The sequence below is a fragment of the Nasonia vitripennis genome, assembly GCF_009193385.2.
Source record: "Nasonia vitripennis strain AsymCx chromosome 4 unlocalized genomic scaffold, Nvit_psr_1.1 chr4_random0010, whole genome shotgun sequence".
Classification (NCBI taxonomy): domain Eukaryota; kingdom Metazoa; phylum Arthropoda; class Insecta; order Hymenoptera; family Pteromalidae; genus Nasonia; species Nasonia vitripennis.
Genome location: NW_022279646.1, coordinates 313,836 through 331,782, shown reverse-complemented (window position 1 = coordinate 331,782; position 17,947 = coordinate 313,836). Strand labels below are relative to the sequence as shown.

The 17,947-nt window shown below is 37.3% G+C and overlaps 1 protein-coding gene across 11 annotated transcripts in view; it reads right to left on the bottom strand.

Annotated features, from left to right (window-relative positions):
* The window catches only part of LOC100679452 (ubiquinol-cytochrome-c reductase complex assembly factor 1), a 147,789-nt gene that overhangs the window by 101,220 nt on the left and 28,622 nt on the right, over nt 1-17,947 (bottom strand). For 2 of the 11 annotated variants that reach the window (XM_032602119.1, XM_032602125.1), the window contains exons 2-3: nt 4,698-4,919; nt 4,435-4,622 (exon numbers count right to left, since the gene is read on the bottom strand). The exons of 6 other annotated variants lie outside the window; for them this stretch is intronic. The gene's annotated coding sequence lies outside the window, so the exon portion shown is untranslated. Of the gene's footprint in view, nt 1-4,434; nt 4,920-17,947 lie in introns of all 11 variants that reach the window. 3 more of the 11 variants (XM_032602117.1, XM_032602118.1, XM_032602120.1) reach the window with 3 other exon arrangements.

Here is a 17,947-nt window from a genome sequence, read left to right as displayed (position 1 = left end):
TAATATGTACGTTGATTCTCTATGTCTTAATATAGTTAATGAAAAAGTTTAAATAGCGCGCGCGTATTATAAGTATTCTCGATTCTACTATGGCTAGACAGATAGGCTCGACTATTTTTATCGGCCTGCGGCTTGAAATCACATTTCTTCTTACTTACTGAATTTTAATAAGAAAAATGATCTCAAACACTTATATTTTTGTTCTAAAATTTTAAATGAAAAAAAAAATTGTTTTCCTCTCACGGAACCGAATCCTACCGCTTTGTCACCAGAAATTTTAGAAGCTGTGACGTACCAACAAGCAATATCACGCCAAAATATTATTTGGAAGAGCACATCCATTTATCCACTACTCAGAATTATCTAATGATTATGCGATTTATCGATCATTGCGTAATAGTCGAGCGAGACTTTTTTTTAATGTTCTTTTTTGTACATCGCGCGATACATTTTTTTCAATACTGTTTTTATATATCGCGATTTTCATGTGACTATCACGTGTATTAATTCAGTGGCATTAGTTTGAGACCCCCTTAAATAGGATAAGGCGAATACAGTTTTATTTTTAAACTCAGATTTTACCGACTGAGTCGATAGTGCAGTTACACGGTTAAAAAACGAAATAAATAAAATGAATTATGCAAAATCACGACATAGTTGCCCTCCATCTTGAAACCATCTAGCACTATGCAAAGGTTTAAATAAAAATATTAACGCATAATTAAATAGAATTTGAACGAAAATTAGTAGCAGCAGCGGATGCATGTTGAAAATTTTATTCAAACGCCATTTTCACAAGCATAAATATAATTACATGAAACTTTGCACAGAGGAAGATAACCAATTAAGGAAGGGCAAATATATCGTGGTTTTTTTATGATTTACACAAAAAAGTAGTTTTATTATCATCCAAGCAACGTCGAACAGCTGCTCGTCGGCTTTCAGTCCGTCCATAGCTTTGTCGAAGCGAGTTCGACGACTGTACATACATTGCGTGCATCAATATGGCGGCCAGCTGACGTCACGTTCAAGATGCTACCTGCTGTGTGTATTGACGTTTCGAGGTGGCCTCCTTGCCTTCGCTCATCGCAATGTCTTGCTCAGTTCAACTTTTCAGAGATATTATCACAGAATGGCAACAATGAAGTGATGTAATAGTATTTGTTTTACAATAAAAAATGCTGCTACAACGCCTATGTGTGTTTTCGAGCAGCCTTCACTTGCCGTTATCTAGTTCGTGGATCGGCTGCTCGTGGTAATGATTAAAGTGCAATAATGTCACGTCCGTCGATATTGTAGCGAACGGACCCGGGCAGGAGATACATAAGGTTACATCAGTCGGTATATCACACCATACAACTATATCCTACAAACATCACCTCAAAAATCAGATACGTGTTATGACACCATGACTAATCAAAAAGTCATCCATAAAATCAAAGGACAATGGGCTTACCTTCCGCGAAATAGGAATATGTCAGCTGTTAGATTCGAAGTTCACCTAGAGGAAGGGGCGAGCAAGTTATAAACATTTTCGGCGTAATGACCAGCAAAAAACTGACACCTGGAGCCACTTAATAAACCATACATTAACTCCTGGAAAAAGGGACCAGCTCACCATACGCAGGACACGAATGAAAGGGTTTTGCGTAATAGAAAAATGCCGAAATGACACATCGTTTACCCTATCCTTTTTCAAACTTCCAGCATCCTATAAAAGCCCATGTATGATCATAAGGATCCTTCTGCATTCAGAGTTCTAACTGACAGGGCGAAGCTCTGTCCCATCGCCATTCGAATTTTATTCAAATCTAACGTAGTCTGTAGCGAGTATCTAAGTTTCTTAGTCGCCTCTGACACTAAGATTTGTATAATTCTATTGAACACGAATATCTGTAAACTCAATTGAGAATAAATCTATCATCTAGCTTAAACTATCAATTACGTCAATTACGTCAATTACGTCAATTACGTCAATTACGTCAATTACGTCAATTACGTCAATTACGTCAATTACGGGTCACTCGGTTTATTTGAACTTCCCGCTCACGAACAAGTCGACGCAGAGGTCCGGAGATGCAGAGTAAAGCAGAGCAGTAACTCAAAGATTATGCATGAGCAAGTAATCCGATCTTAGAAAATTTATCACAAATTTTTACTTAAAAAAAATAAAGTCCAATTTTTAAAAAATTTTCTAAGTTTGAATTTTTTTTTAAAGTCACCAATTGACAGAATGGTTTAAAACGCGTAAAAAACAAAAAATTAGTTGATGATATTTTGGCGTAAGATCTCACCTAAGGATCATAGGGTCCTGTCATCCTGTCAATAGGGTAGTACATTCGCGTACGTTTGTTTTTTTTTTACGTAGTACATAAACGTACGGGAACCTACGCAAATATACTAAAATGCAACAAAGTTCTATGTTTAGTTGCTTTATGATGCTAATGAATTTTTTCATTCGGGATAGCAACGATTAGAAGGTTATTCTTCTAGTCGTTGCTTATGTTATTATATCTCACCTGCTGAACTTTAATGTTTGATGCTTGACATATATAAAATTGATTTCACTACATTCATTAGCGTATATTTATGCCCCGATAGAAATGCTTACTAACGGTAAACTGTTGGCTAAAGTAAAGATATTAGCAGGTTCGTTGGACAACTATAATCAACTGTTGGGTTATTTTCTGCCAGGGTGGAGATTAAACTTATAGTTGCCAAAATTTACCTTGTAAAAGGTTTTTTTCAAACCAATTTCATACCCGTTTAATGCGTTTCATTAAAATTCAGAATTACTACGACTTCTCGAGGGCCTTATTATCTTGCGTATCTTGTCTTTGAAGACCTGCTGCTGTTGCTACTGAGCAAAACCTAGATCATCTGGGGCGTGAGGGTCTTGATGATGCTAGCGGACAGCAGCAGTAGGCTTGGATTTGTGGCCGGGTGTTACGGATATGCTAAGCTTGAGGTTAGTCGAACTTCCGATCTATGGGGGCCGCGTCGACTCCTCGTTGACGTCTATCGCCTCCACCTCGTCCTCGAACTTGATCAGACGTTCGGTCGCAAACTCGTTCTCGTGCTCTCGTTGTCTAACGCGCCGTGTTCGGCTTGATGGTCTTGAGCGCCAGGTGTCATTTGCCGGTCCATGGAGCAGCTCCGGCAGTCGTTGTTGCGGCGCTCGCCAATTGTGGCAAACCCTGCTGCACTAATATGTGAGGGCTAACCGAAACCGCTGTAACGGAAGAAGAAGTCTTTCATTGTCCTTGTCGTTCATTGTCGACTCATTTAAAAAAAACAAGGGTATAAGGTCTTGGAGAGAGCATATAGTTGCCGTTGAGGAGGCTATAGATGTGGTAGTCGGCATTGCAGGGGTCGTCGTCGAGCTCGAGCGGTAAAAGCTCGTGAAGTTGAAGACAAGCTGATAGATTTTCCGTGGATCGCGGTGTCGATCTCGCTCTTCTCTGTTGTGGCAGTCCTGCATGTCCTGAAGCGATTGGCTGGTGCCCAGTTTCCAGTCCACCGATATGAACCAAGGATCACAAGATGTTCACTGATGTAGAACACGCTGTTTACTTTCTGGATTCACACGTCGTGTTTGTGGAGATTCATGCGATTGCTTGCGTCGGGTCTTGGCAGGTGTTCGGCGCCTAAATATTAGACGCATTAATTTGGTCGAGAGGTACACTAGCGGTAGCGCGAAGGTTTTTTTGATAAACGCACGATCATGCACAATCACGCACAATCGCACACAATAGACAGATTCGCGAGAGTTTGTGCGCACCACGCAGCTCCGAAACACCACTGTTTTAGGCTATGTTTATGTTTACACATGGCCGAACATACTCTGCTGCGACGTGTGCCACTGTTCTCTCAAACACTGATGCACGTTTGTAAACGATGCAAGAAAAACTAGATAGAGACAACTAGACAACTTCTAGTTTGAAAAATCTAGTCCTCTTTCCTCACAATCTTTGTGTAGATAGATGTTTACTCCGTGCATCCGGCTCTCTGCAACTGCGATTCGTTTCGTAAAACCTCACCTTTCTCACTCTTTTACTATTAGAGTTGCACATAATTAATATGTTCTAGAGACATTCGCGGCGTAGTATATTATACTGCACTGATTCCTGAAAGGTAACCTTAATATAACCTATTATCATGACATATCTTGTATTGTTGTGCTTAAAAAGATAAGAATCGCGCATGACCAAAATTTTAAGAAATCATCGCAAATTAATTTTTCATCGTAATTATTTGGCTAAAAGAAAAATTTTTGTAGCAAAATATTATGATCATTAGAAAGTTCTCATTCGAATCTTTAAGATACATTACCCAAACATAAGCATCTAAGACATATCAGACAAGAAATCATTAGAGACAATAAAACGCATTTAGGTTATTTAGCAAATTCAGTGTATAAAAACTTATACTTGCCACTCGCCACACGCTACTGCGCCCCTTGATGTTTAAGTGACGCTCTTCTTTTTAGATGATGGTGTCGACCCGGGGGGCATCCTGACACCTGGACGTTGTCTACATGAATTCGAAAGTATGTTTTGGTATACTTCATGTTTAAGTGACGCTCTTCTCTTTAGATGATGTCGCGTTGACCCGGGGGTCATCTGGAAGTCAGGAGTATTTTTCGGTATATTTCATATTTCAGCAGTGCTCTTATTTGTTGATGATGTCACGTCAACCTGAACGCCCTCCATAAAGTTAGAAGTTGTTTTCCGTATATTTTATGTTTAAGTGGTGCTCTTCCTTGCAGACGATGTTGCGTCAAATTGGGGGTTATCCTGACACCAGGACATCATCTACAGGAAGTCAAAAGTATTTTTCAGCATATTTTATGTTTAAATGGTGGGCTCCCTTGTAGACGTCGCGTCGACATGAGGGTCATCCTGGCACCTAGACATCAACTACAAGAAGATACACGTTTATTTAGTACATTCGATGTATATTGTGCTTTTTCTTGTAGACGATGTCCCGTCGACCAGGGGTCATCTTAGCACCTAGCCATCGTCTACAGGAAGATACAAATTTTCTTAAGTAAATTTACAGTATAATATACAGTATTTACCTCAGACAGATTAGATTAAAGCTTTATATAGTTATAGCGGATCAATGTGAATAAAAATAATAACACAGCTAATATGATAACTATCGTAGGTAATACATTTTTAAATATATCTTAATCAAGCAGTTATTGTTATATGTAGAAATAAAAAATGGACATAACTCAGCTCAACAATCAATATTGTATATTTAAATTTTATAATGCGATAAATCAGCCAAACAATTATTATTTATAATTAGGCCATCTATGTGTATACTTAAGAACGGATTATGGCAATGACTAAGTTAAAAAATGACTAGTATGTATAAGAATTTATTTATTTATTTTTTTTTATTATTTTTGATCGAAATATTTGTAGACATTGGCGATAACTGGACTAGTTAATCGTGTTTATTTTTATAATATTTTAAAAATTATTTATAGTATATATTTTTATATTTATTGTGTTGTTTGTAAAATTGTTTTGTAAGAATGTTTAATTAAATATTTATGTATTTCAAATATTCGCGCTCTACTTCTATAGCATGTACATCGATCATACTGATCAGCTATCGATAGGTAATAATCGATATACACGTCGAAAAGCTAGTACAGGTACGCGGAACTCTTTATCTCGTTCACTAACGTTTCCGCTCTGCTCCGGACTACAACTATGTTAGATACTCGCTCTCTCTCCCTCTCTCTCTCTCTCTCTCTCTCTCTCTCTCTCTCTCTCTCTCTCTCTCTCTCTCTCTCTCTCTCTCTCTCTCTCTCTCTCTCTCTCTCTCTCTCTCTCTCTCTCTCTCTCTCTCTCTCTCTCTCTCTCTCTCTCTCTCTCTCTCTCTCTCTCTCTCTCTCTCTCTTACTTTGAATAAAAGGCATTAAGTTCAACTATATGTGCCTGTGTCGATTAATTCATTCCCTGAAACATCATATTGTATTACCCTACTGAAAAAGCAGATGACAATCAGCTGATTATCAGGTGATATCAGCTGATTGTCATCTGCTTTTTTTCAGTAGGGTTACGGAGTATTAATAAATCAAATATAAGTTATCATGTAAAAAATTAAATTAATTTAAAAAGATTTCCGAATATACCATGTTTTTTGTATATATTTTTGTATTAGTGTTCGGTTTTCTTTGTTTCTTTTTATCTTTTAATAAATCCTCATCGTGCTTGCCAGAATATTTACCAGTAATGATTTGTCTAACAAATATGTTTTTTTATATCCTTAATAATCATTATTGTTCCATTACAAAGGCCGCCATCGATATCCAAATTTCTTAAAAAACTATCATTTTTCAACGATAAATTATTTGGATGCAGGCTGATGTCTGTGTAATTCCGCAAAAGTCAGCATGATTCCTCTTTCGTTTACAATTTTGTCAGCATAAGTCGTGATCTCCTTGTTTATGAATACATATCTACCTATATTATATATTAATTTTGATGATACTCCCCCCACACTCCCCGCAGCCCCCTCACACAGTGCTCCCTCACCAAATAACGTAAAAATCATTCATTATTACGTTATTTTTTAAACTATAAAAGCCCCCCCCCCCCCCCACAGCTTCACACCTTTTATCGATTTATACAACAGTACTGATAAATTATGACAGTTTCCACAGATACGGAACAGTAAAGTATAATAACAACTACTTTTTGTTTAAATTTCGAAAATGTTTTAAGTTCAAAATTTTGGTCGACAGTTTTCCACACCACCCAAAAGGTACTGTCAGAAGGACATTATATTAGAGTTATAATACAATGTACTTCAGGTGCGTTGATTTTTTTTTTATTTTATTGCATAAAAATATTGTATATAATTTGATGTCATGAAATTATATGAAACTATTGGTAAAATTATGGTTATTGACAAAAATGAATTTTTTTCTTAAGTTGATTCATTTAAAAACAATATGATCATTACTAATCCGTTTTCATCAATTAGAATCTGTATGCAATAATCTAAGAAAAAAACCGTTTAGTATTTATCCATAACCGCCACAATGAATAATTATGGGTGAATTTCAGCTTTCAAAATAAAGGTATAGAGTTAACACGGTTCATTGTGCGGGGAATGGTTTCCTTTGGTATCTATCAAAATTAATTACAACATTTAAAATGATTAATGAACAGTAATTTTAGTTATATAATAGAGACTAACAAAGCCAATTCTCTGCGTAGCATGTTTCGACAGTAGAAAGAACCTGAAAGTGACAAAACTGAATAAAAATTTAATTTATTTTGTATACGAAGAAAATTCAATGTACTCAGTAAAGTTCTTACAACAGTTTTATAAACTGATATTTAACAATCTTTTTCTTTAAATACGATATATAACTTCATTTTTACAGAGTTATCCTTTCATCAATTTCTTATTAGTTAGTTCTAATGTATATGTTTGATTTCTAACTCTAACAAATACTAAAAATGAGGGGCGAAGCCCCACTAGTATATTTAAATTTACATGTTTTAATAAGATCTCACAACCCGTGCAACTACACACCCCAAGCTGATGTAAATCTTAGTTTGCTTTCTCTGTTAACTTTTAATAGTCTTTTTTATCAATCTTCTTTCGCATCCATTTCTTTTAACCAAAGTATGTTATTAATTTTATTATACATAATATTATACATAATCCGCATTTATGTCACGCCTATCTATGGCATAAGTAGTCCTTTATTGCACCGTACATATCGCTAACCTCACGGTGCAGAAAAAGGACTGCTAATGTCACGGATAGGCGTGACAGCGGATTTATGCTAGTCAGTGCTATAAAATATCGTACGATACACGCGTCATAAGTCGATCTTTATGGCATGGCGTTAAGCGCACTTGCTACGCTCAGGCGCTTATACACGCCGTGCCGTGAAGTACGACTTATGCCACTAGTATCGTAATGTACTATTTTACAGTGTAGGTTACTATAGGGAGACTTGTTTGACATTTTCGTTCACGCTTTAAAATACGCTGTTTTTATGGCCGGCAATATAACCGGCAAGCCGTGTTCAATGTATTATATACTGTGACAGTGCATATGCCCTCACAACAGCTCGACATAAGCCCAGCACATACACGCACGCGAAGCGCGCACACACGCATTGCGATGACTATCAAGGCGGTAGGAGCCGCGCGCGAAGCATAGAAGTAGAATAGGAGAGAGAGGGGGGCAAACGGCGCTGACGAGGTGGAACCCAGAGCAACTAGCCCGTCCAGCAGCGTCAACGCGACGTTCATCGGCACACCCGTAAGTCTGTCCTGTGTCGGCGAATAGCCCATCTCTCTCTCTCTCTCTCTCTCTCTCTCTCTCGGTTAATTTGGCGCATGGCACACCACGTGCAGAAAAGCATGAGTGAGTATATAGCTTAGCGTAGGGCCAAGGGCAAAGCCCGATTGTCGCGCATAGTGCGCCAGCCGAACTCAATGGTCGTATCGACGCACAACACACGCACACCCGATTGCACGTAGTGCACATTGTTATTTCAAGTGAATAAACGTTCTGAGGGCAGATGAAGCCCGAAGGTTCTCTTAGCATAAATTATTAGAGTGTCATTATTATGCATGCTAAAACCCTTGCTTCCATTCATAAATAAGCCAAGCATAAAAGGACTCCGCCACTCTCCGCGGTTCGTCAAGACGAAGATGCTGAGCAGCCGAGGCGAGTTCTTGGTCGTCACCCGACGATCCTCTTGTTAACGTGGTAGCTTTGCGCATCGGTCCCTAAGCTCGGTAGGACACACTTATCCGATTTCGCGCTAGCAAGGCCACAATGTTACAATACAATGTAACGTAACAATTTTATGTGTGTTTCAGGCTAACAGACAAGAGCGTGTCCCAGCATTTTTTTTTTATTCACTTATGTCTTTTAACAACAAAGTTCAAATTTTGAGCAAATTGCCGAGTGATAGAACATTTTTGTAAGCTACTCAAAATTCACATTTATTGAATCATATACCTCATAATACATTAAAAAGTTATAGTTTTACTATATTTGATAATATAAGATACAATATCCAAATATTTAATTATTCAAGGCCCGATGATTTCGAGTAACTCGAAAATTTCGATCTACTTGAGTTTATCGAATAACCCGGAAAACTCGAGTAGATCGAAATAGCGATTAGCTCGTGAAACTCGAGTAGTTCGATAAGTTCGGGTACTCAATTTTTTCGAGTACTCTACTCGAACTCGAAAAAAAACTCGACTCGACCCGACTCGATTTTTTCGGGTACTCGCACACCACTAACCTAGACACCAAAAACTACGGGGCGAACTACCTAGACCTCGTCATCGGCCACCCTATACACCTAGACACCGCTCTTGAATGATTTTTATACCCAGACACCAAATACCATGGAGCGCACCACCTAGGCGTTGTAATCGGCCACCTTGTACCTCTAGACACCTTCCTCGAATGATTTTTACACCTAGACACAAAAAAACCACGGTGCACTCCACCTAGACGTCGTCACCGGCCACCCTGGCTACCGCTACCGCGCCACTTGATATTGAGTAAAAAAAAAATAATAATGAAATCACATCCGTAATCCCGCTGGTCGGTATCTGTGTGATCACATCAGTAATCCCACTAGCCTGTATAAGTATGTGGGAAAGCAATATGTACGGCTAAATTCACGGTCTTAACACTAGGCGTGTGAGGCCAACTTCATGGTATGAACATTTGGACTGAAGAATCCTAAACAGATTTTAGCATTTTTGTTGAGAAATGCTTGTTTATTGTAAAAAAAAGCTACTTTCTTGGCAATATATCAATTGGAAATCATAGTTAAGCATACAAATATGATTTTAAGCCAAAAAAAAATTAGATACAATAATGTAAATATTTGTATTTATTGAATTGAAAATTTGAAAACCCAATATAGGAGTAAAGTGTCGCGGTCGCCGTAGGCCTCTCAAACTCGCATTCGTGGCGCTACCGCGCCACTTGATTATTATTTTGTTGTAATAATATGTATTTTTGTTGCTTTTTGTATACTTTAATCATCTGTTATATTGTTTTCAATCGTTATTTATAATAATAATCAAACAGAATTATATACAGATTTACTGAACCATTATACAAATTAATTTAAATATTTGATAATACATATTGAAGAACATATTGAAAAAAGTATTTTTGTATCTTATCTTATCGCATCACAAACTATATTAAAATGATAATATATTATATTGACATATTTTATACAAAAAAAGTAATTTTCACATATTTTAATCTTGTAAAACCTGCTCCACAATGAAAAATAATAAACAACACGTATGATCTGCGAGCGGAGCGAGCATTGTTTGCTAGAGTACTTTGTTTTAAAAATTTTGCGCCAAGAGCGTATATTTAGAACGAACTGGATCTTCTGGTTACATTTAAGTCACTAAACTGTACAAATATGTTGAAATACATAACAAGGGCTTGCACACCAAGTTTTAGGTTTATACAATGCATCATTTATACAGGAACTCAATTTTTTTTTTAATTTCTGTAAATGAGAATTGTACATCTCAAAAGTGGTTCACGGTAATAATTTTTTTTTGTAATAAAAAGGCGTGTAGTTGAAATGGTTAATATTTTATTCCTTAATACCCTAGTGGAAATAATTGGGTGTGCCAAAGTGTGTCAAAGTATGCTAAAGTGTGTCAAAGTGTGCCAAAGTGTACCAAAGTGTGCCAAAGTACACTTTGGCACACTTTGACACACATGGGTTTTCGGAAACAAACATCTCTTTTTTGACAAAGTATGGCACAGTATAGCACAATTTGTGCGCGGTATGGCACAGCATGGCACACTTTATTACACTTTGGCACACTATGGCACATTTTGGCACACTTTGGCACATTTTGGCACACTTTGGCACACTTTGGCACACTTCGGTACAGTGAGATATATCCCACCGCCCGCGCGCCAAAACATTGCCACGCACGATGCCGTCATATCGACGGCACGCGTGGAGCTTGAAGTCCCAGTTATAGAACGTAACAATAAATAATTTAATAAAAAAAAAATTCTAGCGTCGGTAAGACTTGAACCCGGATCCTTTGGGTTAGTAAGCTGAAGGTCTACCACTGAGCCCAAGTACTCGTTACAGTTAATACAAAAATTTAAACTCATGTACTTCAAGCAGCTTTAGATACTTAGTATTTTTACAATATTAATTAACAATTGCCCGTAATTGCCTTAAAGCTGCTTGTCCGCCGTAAATGTTGGAAAAACATGCCTCAACAGAGGAATCCGTCGGGAATACAAGTTTTCCAGATTTCGTGCAAAAATTTTCTAAGTCCTCAATTTCCGAAAAACCCATGTGTGTCAAAATATGCCAAAGTGTGCCAGAGTCTGCCAAAGTATACCAAGGTATGCCAAAGTGTAACCCCGATAACATGATATGATGACGTTGTACCCCGATAACATCGCGTGCCGGGCATTTTGGGGTCACGCATGCTGGCCGCTCATGCCGTCATTGTGACGTCCCCAAGACATCTTTCGTTGGAATTTTCAACAATTTTTATTTTCCTGCCATTCGGGAAATCATAATGTTGACATTTGGCGGCACAGCGTGCCAGCACGCGTTCTCACATTGCGACGGCACGAAACTTTGTCAGAATGACGGCCATGAGTGCCGGCTGTATGACACCGGCACGAACGAAGGCAAAATGTCGGCATTTTGCGGTCACGCTGTGTTGGCACTCATGGCAGCATTATGACGACATTTTGAGAAGCTATATGACGACATTGTGCCTTCGACCCGTATTAAAAATTTATTAACATTTGGCGCTGTCAGAGTGCTAGCAGAATGCCTGCTGGGAGTGTTGCTCGCCATGACAGCATTCTGTCGGAACGAAATTCCCGCAGAATGCTGGCTTTGTTAGCTGCGAAACTTAGAACATTTTCAGCCGCACAATTCACGAAATAAAGCTTTTCAATGTATTATATTTTAAGGCTGTTGATTTTATTAATTTGGGCTATTATTTATCCACCGGACTTTGTTCCTTGACAATTTTTATTAATTATATTATTATGACTACTCTTTCATGACTACCGAATTTATAGCAGCCTGCCAGTTTCGTGTCTTAAACGAAATAAGCGGCGAATATCGATGTTGTTATCGCGTTGATAATAATTCTGGTTATTGTTTATTACGATTACTTGCAACTTTATTAACATCAACAGCTGCTCGCAGTACATAAGGACACAATTAGCTATGACTTGTAACAAGTGTTCGTGGTCGAGTGGTAAAGTGCTAGTCTGCTAACCGAAAGGTTCAAGGTTCGATCCCCGCTCGGGTATAATTTTTTTCTTTTTTCTTAATTTAAGTGCCGGCACGATGCTTGCACCGCATGCCGTCATTGTGCTCAGGAAAATGCCGTCATTTCCGTGTCCTGGAGCAGGGGTACCTGGACGTCACGCGTGGCCCATTCCGTGCAGTCTCAGTGCCGTCATTCGGCCGACATCATGTTATCGGGGGTAACAAGTGTTCGTGGTCGAGTGGTAAAGTGCCAGCCTGCTAACTGAAAGGTTCAGGGTTCGATCCTCGTTAGGGTTTTAATTTTTTTGTTTATTCGCTTAATTTAAGTGCCGGCACGATGCTTGCACCGCGTGCCGCCATTGTGCTCAGCACAATGCCGTCATTTCCATGTCCCGGAGCAGGGGCACCTGGACGTCACGCGTTGCCCATTCCGTGCAGTCTCAGTGCCGTCATTCGGCCGACATCATGTTATCGCCCCGATAACATTGCGTGCCGGGCAATTTGAGGTCACGCGTGCTGTCCGCTCGTGCCGTCATTGTGACGTCCCCAAGACATCTTTCGTTGGAATTTTCAAAATTTTTTTTTCCCGCCATTCGGGAAGTCATAATGTTGACATTTTGGCGGCACAGCGTGCCAGCACGCGTGCTCACATTGCGACGGCACGAAACTTTGTCAGAATGACGGCCATGAGTGCCGACTGTATGCCACCGGCACGAACGAAGGCAGAATGTCGGCATTTTGCAGCCACGCCGTGTTGGCACTCATGGCAGCATTATGATGACATTTTGAGGAGCTACATGACGGCATTGTGCCTTCGACCCGTGTTCAAAATTTATTAACATTTGGCGCTGTCAGAGTGCTAGCAGAATGCCTGCTGGGAGTACTGCTCGCCATGACAGCATTCTGTCGGAACGAAATTCCCGCAGAATGCTGGCTTTGTTAGCTGCAAAACTTAGAACATTTTCAGCCGCGCAATTCACGAAATAAGGCTTTTTAATGTATTATATTTTAAGGCTGTTGATATTGTTAATTTGGGCTATTATTTATCCACCGGACTTTGTTCGTTGTCAATTTTTACTAATCATATTATTATGACTACTCTTTTATAACTACCGAATTTATAGCAGCCTGCCGGTTTCACGCCTATACACGAAATAAGCGGCGAATATCGATGTTGTTATCGCGTTGATAATAATTCTGGTTATTGTTTATTACAATAACTTGCAACTTTATTAACATCAACAGCTGCTCTCAGTACATAAGGACACAATTAGCTATGACTTGTAACAAGTGTTCGTGGTCGAGTGGTAAAGTGCTAGTCTGCTAACCGAAAGGTTCAAGGTTCGATCCCCGCTCGGGTATAATTTTTTTCTTTTTTCTTAATTTAAGTGCCGGCACGATGCTTGCACCGCGTGCCGTCATTGTGCTCAGCACAATGCCGTCATTTCCGTGTCCCGGAGCAGGGGTACCTGGACGTCACGCGTGGCCCATTCCGAGCAGTCTCGGTGCCGTCATTCCGCCGACATCATGTTATCGGGGCGGCGGGTAAACACTTTGGAACATTATGGCACACTATGGCACACTATGGCACACTTTGGCACACTTTGGCACACAATCCATTTCCACTAGGGTATGTCTGTATGGAATGTTTCCAAAAAAATACAACTTGACTACACTTGTTTGTGCTATGAATATTTTGTTAAAAGACTCTATAACACTTGAAATGCTAGAAAATGCTAGAAAATTGTTGATACACATTGTTGTGAATTTTCAACTTTTGTACGGAAAGAAGTAGATGCATTACAATGTGTATTCATTAAGCAGGTTCGATAGCTCACGGCTTGCGGGGAAGAGAGAGACTCCCCTCTCTCTCCCCGCGCAGCCCTGTTCACAGCCAACAAGCTGGCGGTTTTGTTTAAGTTTTCGTTCTGTACACAAAATGGGTTTTGTCAATCGTTTTACAATTTTGTGCACATGTTTATAAATCATTTTCCAATGATTTACAAAGTTTTTTATTTTCCTCTTACCATTTTTGAGCAATCGCACTCTAAGTGTTTTGATCACTTTTAAGGTTATCCCATAAGAGCCTGTGTATAAGAGCCTAACTTTGAAGTCAATTATTGCAAAAACTATACTGACAATCGATCTAATATTTTACCAACAAGTATATCGCATGTTTAGTAAGAGATTTTAATTGTTTTCAAAACATTCCAACCATTTTCATTTTGGTATCGAACCTCCTTAAATCATCTTACTGAGATTGTTAAAAATTGGGGGCCGCTGCACAATGAAAGTACCTTTTGGTTTGAAAATGAAAATAAATTATTACTGCGAAAATTAAAAAATATTTGTAAAATTGAAGAATGTATTCTAATAGGATGCAGCAAGGTGCACACATTAACAAGAACAGAATTACAACATTTTTCAGAAATTAGTTGACGCAACTGCTGTGATAAAATGTAAAATATTTACAAAAATGATTTTTAATGAAAATTGTAATACTCCCTATTAAAAATTTTACTTAAGATCGTATGTAAGAACTTACATGAAATCATATATCAGATCTTGTCAAAGATCTTGTGTAAGATTGTACATAAGATCTTAACAGCGATTTTCGACCAAGAACGAAGATAAGATCTTATGTTCATACAAAAGAAAATTATGTTCATCAAATATTCATTCGAGATCTTACCCAAGATAGTATACAAGATCTTGCATAAGACATTGCGTAATAGCTTTCCCAATTTCTTACATAAAATCTTATGCAAGATCTTTTACCGCCATGATCAAAAGAAATCTTTTTATTAATAATTAATTCAAGATCTTATGTAAGTTCCTATCTAATATCTGATATAACACTTAAAGAGATACCGTTTTATTGATCACTTATACTCCAGATATACAGGGTGACCCAATTTAAACGGGCACCGCTCATAACTCGTCAGGGACAGCCACAATCGAAAAAATGGTAGAGACCAAAGTTGTAGGATATCGAAGGGGCAACCCGATGGTGACCTTGGATTTGACTTTGAACGCGTTTTTCAAGGTCATTTGAAGGTCAACTTTGGTTTTTTAAATAGGAACCCCATTCTTTTATTGCGGGAATGGAAAGAGCGGTAAATTTTACGTTCAGAATGGTATGTTCGGTTGCGGCACTGAAGGTCATCGCAAGGTCATGCAGCCAGAATGAAACCCCGCCTACGTAATTCCTCTAGCAACGCCAAATTAAAAAAATTGGTAGAGATTAAAGTTGTAGGATATCGAGGGAACAACCCGATGGTGACCTTGGATTTGACCTTGAACGCATTTTTCAAGGTCATTTGAAGGTCAACTTTGGATTTTTAAATAGGAACCCCATTCTTTTATTGCGGGAATGGAAAGAGCGGTAAATTTTACGTTCAGAATGGTATGTTCGGTTGCGGCACTGAAGGTCATCTCAATGTCCTGCAGCCAGAATGAAACCCCGCCTACGTAATTCCTCTAGCAACGCCAAATTAAAAAAAAGTGGTAGAGACCAAAGTTGTTGTATAGGGGGGGGGGGGGGGAGAGAATTGTGACCTCAAATTTGAGCCAGTCCTACAAGGTCATTTCAAGGTCAAATTATTTTTTTTCAAACAGCACCCACTTTTTCGACTCCGGATCCTGAAAGCGTGTAAAATGTTGCACTTTAAACGAAGTAGTAAATTTAAAATAGAAGAAAAGATTTTAATCATTTAGCGTACCATGATCTTTGAGGTCCTCGCCTCTCTCGCTGTTCAATTCTCTGGATCGTACTTCGAGATGGATGATGATTTCTGTTTGGGAAACGCCTCCGATATAATTGTGCTGCTGCATTATAATTTCTTCGACACTCTCCCAAAATCAATAAAATATCAAGAATTTCGCTTCGACTATAGTCCGGCATATTTACTTAGATTATAAACAAATCACATATTTTCAATTATTAAATTAGTATTTGAAGTCGATAAATATCTAAATAAATTTAAAAATTCTACTGCATTACTAGAACTTAGACTGTTTTCTGCAAAAAATAATAAATAAAAAACTACTTAAACAATTATTTAATTGCAAATAGTAATTATTAATTTTTTATTATAAAATAATTTATTGATTAGGAAGCTTTTATGAAATAGATAATAAATAAATATTTTGTAATTCCAAAAGTGTTAAAAGTAAATTTTAATAGATAACTTATAAAATAGTTAAAATTGTATTTTAGTAAAAGATTTATTTTAACTTATTAAATTTTATGAAGTGAAATCAAACTTATACATACATTTAAAATATGGGTAATTAATCGGAATATTTAGCTCTTAAACAATATTTTCTAGAATAATCGCTATGACTTGAAATTATATCAAACATTTTTTAATTTTAAGTAAATTGATTCTTCAAGAAATACCTTCATTACGTATTGCAGAACTTTTTTTATACAAGACATTAATACAAAAATTTTAATAGAAAATGTATATTCGTATTATTTTTAATATTAAATGAAATGATGTAAAAAGTACAATCTTCATTTGTTAACAATAATAAATATTCTGTTACGTTAGATAAAAATTTTTTTACATTAACATAACTTTAGATGCAATATTTTATATTAATATGTATGTTATTAATTAATTATTATCGTGTTAAATACAATATTTTACAGCTTACATATTGTACAAGTTTAAATAATGAACATACATTTTTTAGTGTTGTTGGTTGTTTATTATTACTTATCTAATAGAAAAGTGCAAAAAATTTAAGTACCTACCAATTTCTGCTGCAAAAATATTTCTAATAGAATTAAAATATTTATACAGTGGAATTATCACTAAATAATTATATTAACTGTTGCCAGTAATTGTATGTATAATCTGTGTGACGACATGGTATGTATTACAAACTTTATAATTCTGCTTATACATATGTATTTTCAACATGCGTGTTTACATGTATGTGTGTATATAGCATATGTATACAAACATACGTATGTATGTATATCTATGTATACTTAAAACAATAATAATTTATGAATCAATTAAATGGAAAAACAACAACGTTATTTAAAAAAACATAATGCAATTTATTTCTGATTCAAATAATAAATGTGTGTAAAATAAATATAAAAACTTTTTTACTTTATACTTCGATGTTTTACTTTTTCTTTTTCTGTATCGATGGCTTTTTATTGTAAAATTCTATTCATATTTTGGCATTACGGTTTATCAATTTATGATTTTTTAAAAATAAAACATTTAATATTTTTTTTACGTTTTTATCAAACTTTGACGTTTTTCTACAATACTTCGATGTTTTACTTAATCTTTTTCTGTATCGATGATTGGCTTTTTAATAAAAATTTTCGTTAATATTTTTGGCGGAAGGCCGAGTGTGAGACTCTTTCGACAATTTTCGGAGGCTATTTTTATTTTTGCAAATCGAAAGTTCGGGCGGCAGGTACGGCGCGGGGCCGGGGCGCCTGCTTGAAAATCATTCGTGAGTTAAGCGTCGTAGGGGAAGGTTCGACGGAGTCGCGGTGGCAAGACTGAGCGCGGGACTTATTTTAAAAGGCTTATTTCGGGAGCCATTTTTATTTTTCGCACATCAGGAGTTCGGGTAGGTAGGTGGCGACCACCTAGAGGA